The 12,511-nt window shown below is 35.1% G+C and overlaps 1 protein-coding gene and 2 long non-coding RNA genes across 4 annotated transcripts in view; 2 read left to right on the top strand and 1 right to left on the bottom strand.

Moving 5' to 3' along the window:
- The window catches only part of LOC110936321 (5'-nucleotidase domain-containing protein 4), a 40,442-nt gene extending 39,028 nt beyond the window's left edge, over window positions 1–1,414 (bottom strand). Inside the window, exon 1 of one of the 2 annotated variants that reach the window (XM_022178680.2) lies at window positions 1,369–1,414. The gene's annotated coding sequence lies outside the window, so the exon portion shown is untranslated. The remainder of the gene's footprint in view (window positions 1–1,368) is intronic. The other variant, XM_022178682.2, reaches the window with a different exon arrangement.
- A 6,916-nt stretch (window positions 1,415–8,330) lies between these two features.
- LOC118491262 lies at window positions 8,331–9,414 on the top strand. The gene is made up of 3 exons (XR_004891001.1): window positions 8,331–8,513; window positions 8,745–8,791; window positions 9,352–9,414. It is a non-coding gene; the product is annotated as an uncharacterized LOC118491262 (long non-coding RNA).
- Window positions 9,415–9,677: 263 nt separating this feature from the next.
- On the top strand, window positions 9,678–12,107 carry LOC118491261. The gene is made up of 4 exons (XR_004891000.1): window positions 9,678–9,804; window positions 10,241–11,631; window positions 11,709–11,777; window positions 11,986–12,107. It is a non-coding gene; the product is annotated as an uncharacterized LOC118491261 (long non-coding RNA).
- Window positions 12,108–12,511: the final 404 nt, after the last annotated feature.

The raw sequence follows: 12,511 nt of genomic DNA, 5'->3' as shown, positions 1-12,511 counted from the left end.
AGTTAATTAACCAAATTACCGAACCACACACGAGTCTGTCCCCGAATGTTGGTGATTAAGTGAAATAATAATTCCGGAAAAGTTAAATGAATAAATTATGTGAATTTATATTTGAACGTGCGTGTTAGGATCGATTCCGATACACTTGAATGCTTCGTTGATTGCGTAGATCTCGTATCTTGTGCGGAATCCAAGTACGAGAGTGGATTGAACAAGAACAAGTAATTATAATCTGATTTCTATTGATAATATGAAAGTACACAACCACGAAAGCAGTTTGACAGAGTTTCCCCACTTAAGTCAAAGATCCAAATTGTCACACCCCGAAATTATCAGAGCTGGCGTGACTGGACCGGTATCTTCATTGCACAGCGGAAGCAAATAAGCTAAGACTTCTTGAAAATGAACGCCGCTAAGTACTCGAATTCCCATGGGTTCTCCTATTCCAACCGTTCCATAGTTTTGAAAATGCAACCTGAGAAAGAAACATGCGAAAAATCAACATAAAGTTGAGCGAGTTCATAGTTTGTTTTGAAAAGATTTAATATAAATCTTTTTGATAACCGGTTTTAAAGTTGTTGAGAAAAATATAGAAAAATCATTTTCCTGACATGATATATGAGAATTGTGAGTCTAGCCCACGAGAGTCTTTGTGCATTGCACGAGAGAGAATGGGCCGAGCCCAAACGAACCTTTGTAAGCAGGATCAGCGCTTCCTCTTACTTAGGTATAACTTGAAAAACGTTACCAAAGTTTGTAAATTCATGTATTTGTGAGTTTCCATCAAATGAATCTTATAAATATATGAAAGTTTTAGTGTTGTAAATGGGTATGTAAAGCGTCTATGAACAGGTTGATCGTTAATGTTTCGCGAGGACATTAACGTATGCGGCGACATAGGAAGTACTCAACCTGTGTAGACGGTTTTTAGTGTCGAATCACCTCGACTGTGTCGAATCACCTCGACTGTGTGAATTACCTCGACTGTGTCGAATCACCTCGACTGTGTCGAATCACCTCGACTGTGTGAATCACCTCGACTGTGTCGAATAACCTCGACTGTGTCGAATCCCCTCGACTATGTCGAATCACCTCGACTGTGTCGAATCACCTCGACTGTGTCGCCCGTACCCATTAGAAAATCATGCACGTTTCGTAAATATGCGCGCGTTTTGTAAAACCGGTATGTTTGATCGAAATCATTCGTAAACCATTTAAGTTCCTTGAAATTCATTCGCAGCACGGTTTAGAAATATGAGTTTTCGTTCATCGAAAAGTTGTTTATTTTTGCAAAACTTGCATGTCTTTCCACCCCCGAAAATATTAATAAAAATGTAAAACAGCAAAAAGTGGGGGTTATGAACTCACCTTGACATTCCTGTGCGAAGCTAGCTTAACGTGGTTCCGTGATGTCATTCCAATAATGTGAACTCGCTAGCGTGCAACTAAAGCCTTCCTAATCAAGGAATAACTATAAGTTTCTAATCAAAAATGACGTAGCTAAACTACGTGTCCGAACTCTACCGAATCGTTAACTAAATGATCCTAAGGTGTTATTATTTTGGTTTAGATTAACCAAAATCTTGGTTGTCTGGTCCCGTTTATAATCGGGATAAAACTAAGTCACAAAATCAACTTAGTTTTCGAGTGTTAAGAAATATATTTATATACATATAAATATAAATATACTTACGAAGTCGTGTTAGTCGTCGCGAATAAAAGGCGTAGATGAAATAGTAACACGATCCGTCGTAGTTTTCGTAAGGTGTAAGTATATATAATAAATATACTTTTTACCAACTAACCCGGTTAGTAAGGTGTTATAATTATGTGGTACGTGTCGTGTTCGGTTAGACGTTTGAAATAAATATACAAAATTATATTTATTTTCAAGAATTCTTCAAATTTATAATGATTGAAGAGAAACAATTATGTTTATTTTCTAAAAGTATATGAATCTCCGACAGTTGGAATAAATATACTAATTATATTTATTTATAAAAATACATGAATCAACGATGCTCGAAATAAATATAAACGTTATTTATTTGTAAAATCACATGAATTAGTGTCGTTTGAATGAAGTATAACTAATTATAGTTATGTTGTAGAAGTTTTCGAGTTTTAGGCATTTGGAATAAATATAAAGAATTATATTTGTTAAAATTAAGTATCGGGTTTTTCGTTAACTAGTAAGCGATGCCAAAATAAGTAATACACTCCATATTTTATCTTATAAGAAAACTCGGATTTTTGATAAGTGTCATTTTTGGAATAAAATCATTTGTCATTTTTCGGATTTTTATGAAAATCGGGGAGAGTTTCCTCTGTTTTTGGACGATCCCGACAACTAAGTGTCGATTTATTTTTTTCAAAATTCAACCAGTTACTCACAATGTAACAATATATATAAGCGTTTCGTCAAGTATATTAATATGTAAACTAATACTTAATCGAATATGGTCGAGCTCGGTCACGTAACTAAAAATCTACGAATCTATGAATAAAGTTTAACGCATCGTTAAAACTTTACCGGGTCCTGAGTTGACCGGGTATTGACCAAAACGAACTGAGTTGACCGAGTTGGCTGGCTTTGACCAGTTGACTCGACGGTTGACTGAGTCGACTCGGTTTGACCCGAGTCGACCAGGTTTGACCCGCTGACTCGTACCCGCGTCTCGACCTGATAACCCATAACATGAATCTGTGAAGAATAACTTGCTGACTTGTTGACCGAACCTTGACCCGATCACCAAACCCGAGTTGACCAGCGTTAACCAGTCAACTCGCTGTGTTGACTCGGTTGAACCGGAACCGAAAACCGACTCGAAACTAAACCACAACAGGTCTCGGGCCAACCCGAACCGTGCACCACCATCACTGCCGTCCACTGCTGCCGTTGACATCAAAGCACCACCGTCGCCATCAACATCCGAACCATAACAAACAACATAAAAATATATTGATTAAAATCTGCGTAGTCGTTTCGAGTTCACCCGAAATAAAGTAAAAAAAAAAGGAATGCTCACTGGAAGTTCGTCACGTCGCAACCTCGCCGTCGGACGGAACCACCGTCGCCGTGAGCCGTAGCCAGAGATTCTTACCAGATCTGTGTCGGTTCCGTCTCCCTCCTACCGCTCCTCCACCAAAACAACATCAATAACCGTCGCCGCCGCATACGGCGGCGCCGCTTCCGTCGTCTCCACCATTATCACTGTTTCATCATCTTCAACTCATCATCGTCGGTCAACAGGGGGGCTGTGTTGTCGGCCGATCATCCAAGCAAGAGGGAGAGGGTGAGATCGAGGGGTGTGTGTGGCTTTTTCCTTGTGTCTGCATGTATGATTGAGAGGGTGAGAGTAGTAAGTGAGAGATGTATGAAGTTTGAGTGTGTAGGTCTAGGGTATGTAGTGTGCAGACAAGAATTGAGAGGGAAAAAGAGAATGGTAGCGGCTGGTGTAATGAAGTTATTAGGGTTTCATTAGTCTTATATACTAAGGTTAGATTGTCTAAATGGGCTTGGGCCCAAGGCCCACAAGCCCAATCCCCGTATTATAGTTGGCCCGTTAGTACCTACGAACCCGTTTTCAAAACCCGAGATTTACGGAACGTCATAATATAAAATCTTAGTTTTAAAAATGTGTAGAATAATACCGGTAGTTGTTGTCGTCGCATTCATTTGTCATTTACGATAATAATTGCGAAAAAAAATCGTGTCGTTGCCGTGTTAATCTGTTTTCCGATCCGATTTCGACTGTGGTTACAAAAATTTTGTTATAGAGCTAAATATATCGTAAAATTTCGGTTTTTGAGTTAATACGCGTGTCTGATGCTTCCGTTCTCGTTATTGTTTGTACCGTTTGAAAGCATGATATTTTTGCAAAACCACATCATATGTTTAAATTATACTTATAAGCTTCGTATTTGTCGGTGTTGTCAGTGTTTTGTACGGCTTCAGTTCGTTATTGCTTATCGTTCCGCAATTTTTCTGTAAATCATCATTCGCGTACTTGCAAGGTCAAATAGGTGTTCCTAGGCATACCAAGAGCCTAATTAAGTTAATTCGTGTCTTAAACACTATTTATTATCGCCTAAACATTTGTTAATCGCGTAATTAGAAGCCGTTAATTACCGGTTGTCACACAAATGAACAAGACAACACCACTATTTATAGGAAAGGTCCATGCGCATGAACTAGTATTCACGGATCAGTCTGGTGCAGATTAAGAAACCTTCTGTGGATCAACTCTTAAATGTGGATGGAGACTTCAGGTGCGCACAGATCAGCTTCATTATAAAACCCTAGTTACGCGCATCTCAGTTCGTGTAGACCTATACATATTGATCCGTGCGGATCTACCTTTCATGTGGATCAGCATGTACACATATGTATTCTTCAGTTTATTCCCTGTCTTGACTCATTTGATAGCTACGATACGTGATTGACGGAAGCGATAGACATATGCACTCACAGACTCCCCCTTGGATATTGCTGCAGTCAATCTCGTAGCTTGTCTTTATCAACACTCTGAGTCTTCAAGAAGCTTTAATAAATTAAGCACCACAAACTCCTCTTTACGTTCTGATTCCTTAGCTCCCCCTTTCGATATACTCTCTCTCCAGGCTCCCCTTTGTTTTAAGCTTTCAAGATCTAAACCTGGCTTAACATCTGATCATATGACAATTCAAACCACTTGAGAGAATATTTGACACTTTCAGGATCAAACACCTGGCTCTCAACAAGATTAATTTAACAATTAAAACTTTTGCGATCTCCAGGATTGGTAACCTAGCTCTAAGCACAAATATTTAACAATTAAGATCACAGGATTTGTGAACCCAGGATTAATCCACCTGGCTCAACTCCCCCTATCAAATAACTATATATTTGATGATTAAGCATCCAATTTCCTAAACCTTCTCAGATAATCAAGTTCAATTTAATGACCTTGATTCATCTGATAGTCTTCCAAGTCCAAACTAATGACCTTGGAGATTTAACAAACTTTTTTGATTTTTCATTAAGAACCTCAAGTTTCAAATTAATGAACTTGTTTATTTTCTTGAGACATGTTCAGCATACTTAGATTTTAAAACTCAGCTTTCAGACATCGGTTGTCGAAACATAAAGTAGAACGAAATCTTTTTGTATTTTACAAAGTTTATGCTAAAACACACTCAAAATCTTTTTGTGATTTTTCTGTAATGAAACAAACATATTTTTGTTGAGTTTGAATCAGAGGATCATATCGGTTTATGACACATCACAAGCCCGTTGATCTTTATAAACTTTAAGTTCTAAACGATTCACTTAGATTGTCAGTATACTGATCCTTTTAAATTTTCACAAAAACTTCAACTGATTCAAGGTATGAAATTAATGTTTTAAGAACTTGACTTATTCGTGTGTCCCACCTCAGAATATACCCCCGTATCAAGATTCCCTAGATTCAGTCTTACAGGTGAATATACCTAAATGATATATGTCTCTGGGTTAGTGGGAAGCCTTGAGAGCTCAGGTTAGAACTTCCGTTAAGTCAAAGAGACGAAGGCTCGACTTAAAGATGTGTTCCACTTAGGAATCTTCTTTATAACTGCACTTGATATATATATTTCGATATTTTCTCAATTTTATGCAGAGGGAAAGTTTTAAGCGCAAAAGCATTATACAAGGTCTAGGCCATTGCTGACGCAAAATCAGAAAACCAGGTATAATACCTCAGATATCAACAAGTATAAAGACCTTATATCTCAGGCAATCTCTCAAACGAAATTTCGGAGTACTAAGTCCATATATCCAAGAGATGTTCCCCACGAGATAAGAAAGTTATTGATTTAGGTTTATATCTCGAAATCAATTTACTAAGTGTGTAAAAACCTACTAGCATAATGAGATCTTTTATCACATTTTGACTTTCCAATTCTTTAGCATACCGTGATTGTTTTACTGATGTACTATCATTTCCTCTTTTTACACAAAACTCTTTTGATTTTTTCATCATGATTTTGTTCTTTTTGAAATTTCCAAAAGTTTTTGTATTTTCAAAATTTCTACTCCCCTAAAAATCCAAAACATTTCTAAGAAAATTTTCATCTCGCCATTCATTTCTGCTTTACGTTTTCTGTTTAGAATAAAGTACCCCCATGATTAACAAAACATTGAATTTTGACAATGTTAAACCATTTTCAAAACAAATTTTGTTTAACAACTTGAAAGAACTTGTTGTACCAAGTTTTGTTTGTTCAGCCGTGAGGCTTTTGGCGTATTCCTTCAACATTTTTCAAATTTTTTTTATTTTTAACAATTTTAAAAACAAACAATTTTTTTTCATTTTTAAGTTTTTCTATTTTTAGGTTTTTTTTATTTTTGTTTTATTTATTATTATTAACAAAACAGATTTCCTATTTTCATCCACAGGAATCTGCCTCCTCTTGTGCCAGGCTCCTCTGCTCTTGTTGACTTTCTTTTGGCTTCTGGAACACCTGCACATTCAAACAACTCAATTACTTGAACAATGCAACCCAGGCCTGTTTGACCTTGGGTATTGTGACACAATACGAATCATTCAACTTTGGAAAATCTTTGTCAGTTTTAACAAAAAACTTTTTCATTTTTATTTTCAACCTTCTTGGTCAAATCGATTTTCCTTTTCTCATTCACAGAAGTCTGTTTCTTGACCACCCAAATTTGTCCATTTGAAACATTCCTTTTATAAAATCTTGAATTATTTTGAATGTTGCGTTTTGACAAATCATTCTTTGGTTTCCAAATTGGTTTTGGTTCAAACTTGGATGCTTTTGGTTTCCAAATTTGTTTTGGCACTGATATATCAACCTTTGGTTTCCAAATCTGCTTTGGTTCAAATTTGGGTGTCTAAACATCCTAGAACGACTAGTTTACCTCTAGGATGGGCTACAAAAGACGCAATCACAGTGTTGAGAAAACCATAAAAAACGAATACGACATTGATACCCGTATAGTTTGAACAGTATTGGTTCGGTTCTTCACACTAAAGAACAAAAAAAAATCAACTACACCTACCCATTCGATTAACAATTTTATTGAATCGTAGATTAGTAGATTAAAATAAGATAACATAAAATGTAAACGATGTAACTATATACAGAAAAAAGTCAAGGAATGTTGTATCACCATGTCGAGAAAACTGTAAAACCAAATACAACACCGGTATCGATGTTTGCTCGAATAAAAAAATTATCAAATTATAGATAAATATAAACACGTCGCAATGTTATTCGAAAGGAGTAAATTACAAGTTTTGTCCTTTATGTTTACACCAAATTGCAGGCGCTGTCCTTTAGCACAAAAGTTGACAAGTTTTGTATTTAATGTTTCAAAATCTTGCACGTTATGTCCTTTAGGCCAAACTCAGTTAGATTTTTTGGTTAAATTTGGTCATGTGCATGACACGTGAAGGCATATTTGTCTATTCACCATTATATGGACTATTGTGTAAATGTTTAATGTTTAGGGACTATTATGTAATATAATGAAAATGATATATAATTAAAAAAAACAGTACTTCATCTCCCCAATCGTAGCACAAAACACACTTCATCACTTTCTTCAGCCTCTAAACCCTTAACCACCACCATGAACTACCGCTTAATCTCCCCAATCGGAACACAAAACGCCGTCGTTTCCAACAACACACTCTTAATCTCTCCAATCAGTAACCGCATCTCCGTCACCGACCTCCTCAAATCTGAAACCCTAACCCTACCACTCCAATCTTCATCCAACATCTCCAGAATTGCCGCCTCACCGGACGGCATCTTCCTCATCGTAGTCGACGACAACGTCCGCCGCTAGTTCATCAACCTCCGCCCTAACGGTTGTTGGTGTTGGTAAGTTAGTCGAGATCTGGAGGTCTACAGGGTTGAGAACTTTCGCTAAAAGTTACTTGTGTTGATTGGAGTCCTGATTCGAGGTATTTGTTAGCCGGTTCGAAGGATTTGACTGTTAGCTTGTTTTGTTTGAAGAAAGTTAGGGGTGAGGTTAATAGTACACTACAAAAAAAAGCCATCTAGTGGCACACATTTTTAATGGCATTTTGGTTTTGTGCCACAAATTTTGTTTTTAATGGAACTTTAGGTATTTAACACATACATTTAGTGGCATTTAACTTTTATGTCACTAATCAAGGCTTTTAGTGGTATTTTACATATGCCACCAAAAAATTTTATATGTTTTAATGGCACTTTGTCTATCCCACAAAATTTTTAAATAACTCATTTAAAATTTTCACCATTTCCCTCTTAAAACCTAAAAATTTCCCAAGAAATTTCTTCTTTCTCTCCCACCAAAATCAATTTCCCTCCCCAAAAATCAAATGTTCAGTTTCACAAAGCCAGTTTCATCTATTTCTTTGACCATCTCTCTAATGTCGGTTCTCTACAGTGACAAATTGTTTTCATCAAGATTCAATTGCCGTCAATCCAATAACACACACCTTCATCATCCAAGGCTTTTTCTACTGCACCAACTATCGGTTATAATCTCTCTCAGTTCTCTCGTTTTTCACTTTATTTAGGCTACAAATTTGTTGGATTTACTAATATTAATCGATTTTGAGTTCAAGTTAACAGTTAGGTTTATTGTTTTTGGTGATTTAAACATATCTACTTAGCGACTATGATATCGATAGTTCATTTCTATAGAGATTTAGGTCAAAACTGAAAATAATGTGGGGATTAGTGACATATCTTGGTGAAACTTGCAGATTCAGAGAGGACCTGATATTAAAAGAGACGACGTATGTTGACGAAGGTGAGATTCGATGTTGACTGTGAATGTGTTCAATTTTATTGCAAATGTTAAAATTTAACCAATGAATGCTTCAATTTAGTGTTTTTTTGTTGTATAAACTTGTGATTATGGGGCTCCTTTGAATCAATTTTGACATCTGAATAATGTTTATAACTAATGCACACCACTTGCTCGATGAAATGCCTGTGTGAGACTTGCCTTTCACTAAATAGAGTAAAGATGCATGGTACAGATTGAATAGAGACCAAGAGTTGGGGAGAGTAAATTCTTAACAACAAGTTTAAAAGTAAAGATTAAAAAAAAAAAAACAAACAAATAGACCCAGCGGAGAGGCAGAGAGCTAAGAAAAATAGGATGAGTGAGTAAGTGGACGGTTTTATGTTGATTTGTGTCAATTTGAAGATTGCAGAAGTAGAGGTACAGTAACAATTCTTTTTAGGAAATAATTGATCATGTTTGACTTTTAATACATGTATCAAACTGCTCTGTGTATTTGTATATCTTTTTATTTCTTGAACAATTTCACATTAGTCTTTTCATGATTGATATCGGATTTTCAGGTATTCCTTTTAGTTTCTTTGGGGTGCTCTTTATACATGGATCACCAGCATAGAACCCACAAAAGTGAGTTAATAAATTCATATAAATCAATAATCGGTCTTTATTCTCTTAAGTTTTTATGTACTACATTTACAAATGAGTTTCTTGTGGTTTCTTTTTTTTTTCTTTCATAGTTGCAAGGTTTATGCTATTTTTCTCTGTTTCATCAACTTTCTAATTAGATATTGGATATCTTAACATCTTTGGGAAAGAGTGTACCGTTCTATGTGATTTTCAAGCCTATCATTTCTTTTCTTTTCTTTTTTGGGTGCAAAAGTTGGGGAAGCTAAAGCTCCAGGTGTCCATGGTTTCAGGCATGTTTTTGCAGTTTTGATCGGTTTAGTCTCTTCCTTAGCTGGTGGAGTGAGTTATTGTTTTTTAAGGGCTGCAGCAAAGGCCTCTGGCCAATCTATGTAAGAATGCTTTATCGTTCTATGTAAGAATGCTTTATCGTTTTATGGTCTTACGATATTTGTTTTCTCAAATTAAAAATCTATCTTTATTATCGTTCTATGGTCTTATGATATTTGTTTTCTCAAATTAAAAAATCTGTCTTTCTAAAATATCTTCCATTATTTATTCAAGGGTACTATATGTTCATTTGGTCTAATACGCACACACTTAAGTTACCATGACCAATAATTCAAATTCACGATTAAGATAACTGACATATCTTTTTAATTATGCCAAATTGTTATTGTGAAATAAGCCACTAGCATTATTGAATTTTATAACTAAAAGATTACTAGCAACTATTCAAACATTATATATATTGTTTTTTCTTATAGCTTGTTTAGTACTCTCTCGGTTCAATCAAACCAAAAACCAATAAATGTATTTATTTTACAGGTTGCATTGTTCTAGTAATGGGATACAGGATCATCACGAGTAGCTCTGTCATTTGGTAAAGTCATTGGATGTTTTCTTGTTATTGTTTTAACTTGTTGTACCGTATGTTTTAGACAAGAAAAAGGAATTGGAGTGAGGTGTGCTTGGCCTATGACCTGTATACTTTGAACAGACCAGGCGTGTAAATGAGCCGAGCTACTCGAGCTCGGCTCGAAACAAGTCAGAGTTTTCGAGCTTAAACGAGGCCAAGCCCGGCCCAAACAAAATAAGCTTGTTGAGTAAAAGAGCCCGAGCTTCACTTATCGAAGTCTAGCTACCTCGCGATCCTAAACGAGTCCATTACTTTTACTATTTTTAACTAATGTATTAAATTATAATCATTACTATTTAAAACTATGAAATTTAATATTAGTTAAAAGTTGTATAACTAATAAAGAATTGTATTAAATTAAAATAATTACTATATTAACCCCTAGGACTGCAAACGAGTCGAGCCCGGACTTGATTAGACTCAAGCTCGAGCTTATTTAACTTAGAAAGCCTGAGGTCGGCTTTTAGGTAGTTTTCAAACTCGGGCTTGGCTAATTAATTTATGTAAATTATAAATGTTATTTATATATAATATAGTTATATTTTATAATTTTTTTTTTAAAAAAGTAATTATTATAATTTAATATATTAGTTAAAAATTGTATAAATAATGGACTCGTTTTGGCTCACGAGGTGGCTAGAGCTCGATAAGTGAAGCTTGGGCTTGTTTACTCAACAAGCATATTTTTAAGTTTGGGCTCGATCTCGACATTGTTTAAGCTCGACTAGTTTCGAGCTAAGCTCGAGTAGCTTAACTTGTTTACACCCCTAAGTACTTTGATCTTTGCTGATGTTGAATTTAAAATTTATTTGAATAAATTATGGAGAAGGCTCCAATTTTAGACTTCTCTTTAGGCCTCTAAAATGGTTGAGTCGCCCTTGAATTGATATGGTATGTTTGCTTTTATGCTTGGTCAATGAATTTTTTATTGGATGAATTTATGCATCTTATGATTTGTAGCATGAAGATATAGATGGTGAAGATAGGTTCTTCGATTCCTCTATAATGTCTTTCTTGCTAGTTTCTAAAAGTGCACAAGCATATTTCTAGTTCATGAAAAGGTAATGGTTTTGGATTTGCTGAAAACTGATAAGGTTAGATTTTGTACGATTGTCACAACTCACTACTGGTTACTTTTACTTGAATTGCATCCTTTTGAACTTGATTCTTAAACTAGAAAAGTGACTTTATTTTTCTTTATTGACATTAGAAATACAATTTGTATTGACATTAAAAATACAATCTGTTACTTGAAATTCATGAGTGATGGCAGTGGTGGATATCTTCCACAGTTAACTTGGTAAGTCTATTTTTTTTATCATGCCGTTATTACTTATACAATGTTGTTTTATTCTTTTAAGTGTTTTTGCTGTGCAGGGCTGCATCAACGGCATCTACTACTATCCACAATTTGCGAGTGTTGTATACCATAATGAGGACTAGCAGGTAATATGTTGGTTTTTGGTCTACATGTTAGGTGTTCGAGCTAATTATATATGTTGGTTTTTTGTCTAATTGTTAGGTATTTGAGCCATTTTTTATACATCATTTTCTATTTTCTTTTGTATCAAGAACAATGAGTTTTGTAACTTAAAGAACTTTTATATATTTTTTAATCAATACTAATGCTTGTTTATATGATTGATGATGGCAGGGGTAGATATTATGAGAAGCTTTAGAGCTGACTTTTATGACAATGAAATTCTCACCAAAAGGAACTTATAGACTTTTCGTGTAAACATTAGAATTTGGAATATGTTACTCATTACACAACGTTTACGCTAGCATTAGGAATATTTTTTGGATGGAACTTATTATTAAAGTTATAATATTATGATTTCTACATTTACAATTTTGTCGAACTTTTATTTTGTATTTTTTATTGTAAATAATGTGATTTTTGTGGTAAAATTATGTGCAACTAAAAGTAGTACATATTGTGGCAAAATGAAGTGTCACTAAAACTTGTTTGGATATGTAATTAGGATTACTTTTTAATGGCACAAAAATTGTGCCACAAAAGTCTTTTATTGTATTATGGCAAAAAAAAAAGGTGCCACTAAAAGCAAAAAAACTTTGTGCGGCATATTGAAAAAGTGCCACTAAAAGGCTTTAGCGTCAGCGCTTCTAGTGGCACTTTTTTTGTGTGCCACCCATTCCTACAAGGCTTTTTAGTGGCA

The sequence above is a fragment of the Helianthus annuus genome, chromosome 4, assembly GCF_002127325.2.
Source record: "Helianthus annuus cultivar XRQ/B chromosome 4, HanXRQr2.0-SUNRISE, whole genome shotgun sequence".
NCBI classification, from domain to species: domain Eukaryota; kingdom Viridiplantae; phylum Streptophyta; class Magnoliopsida; order Asterales; family Asteraceae; genus Helianthus; species Helianthus annuus.
This window is presented reverse-complemented; position numbering and strand designations above follow the sequence as displayed.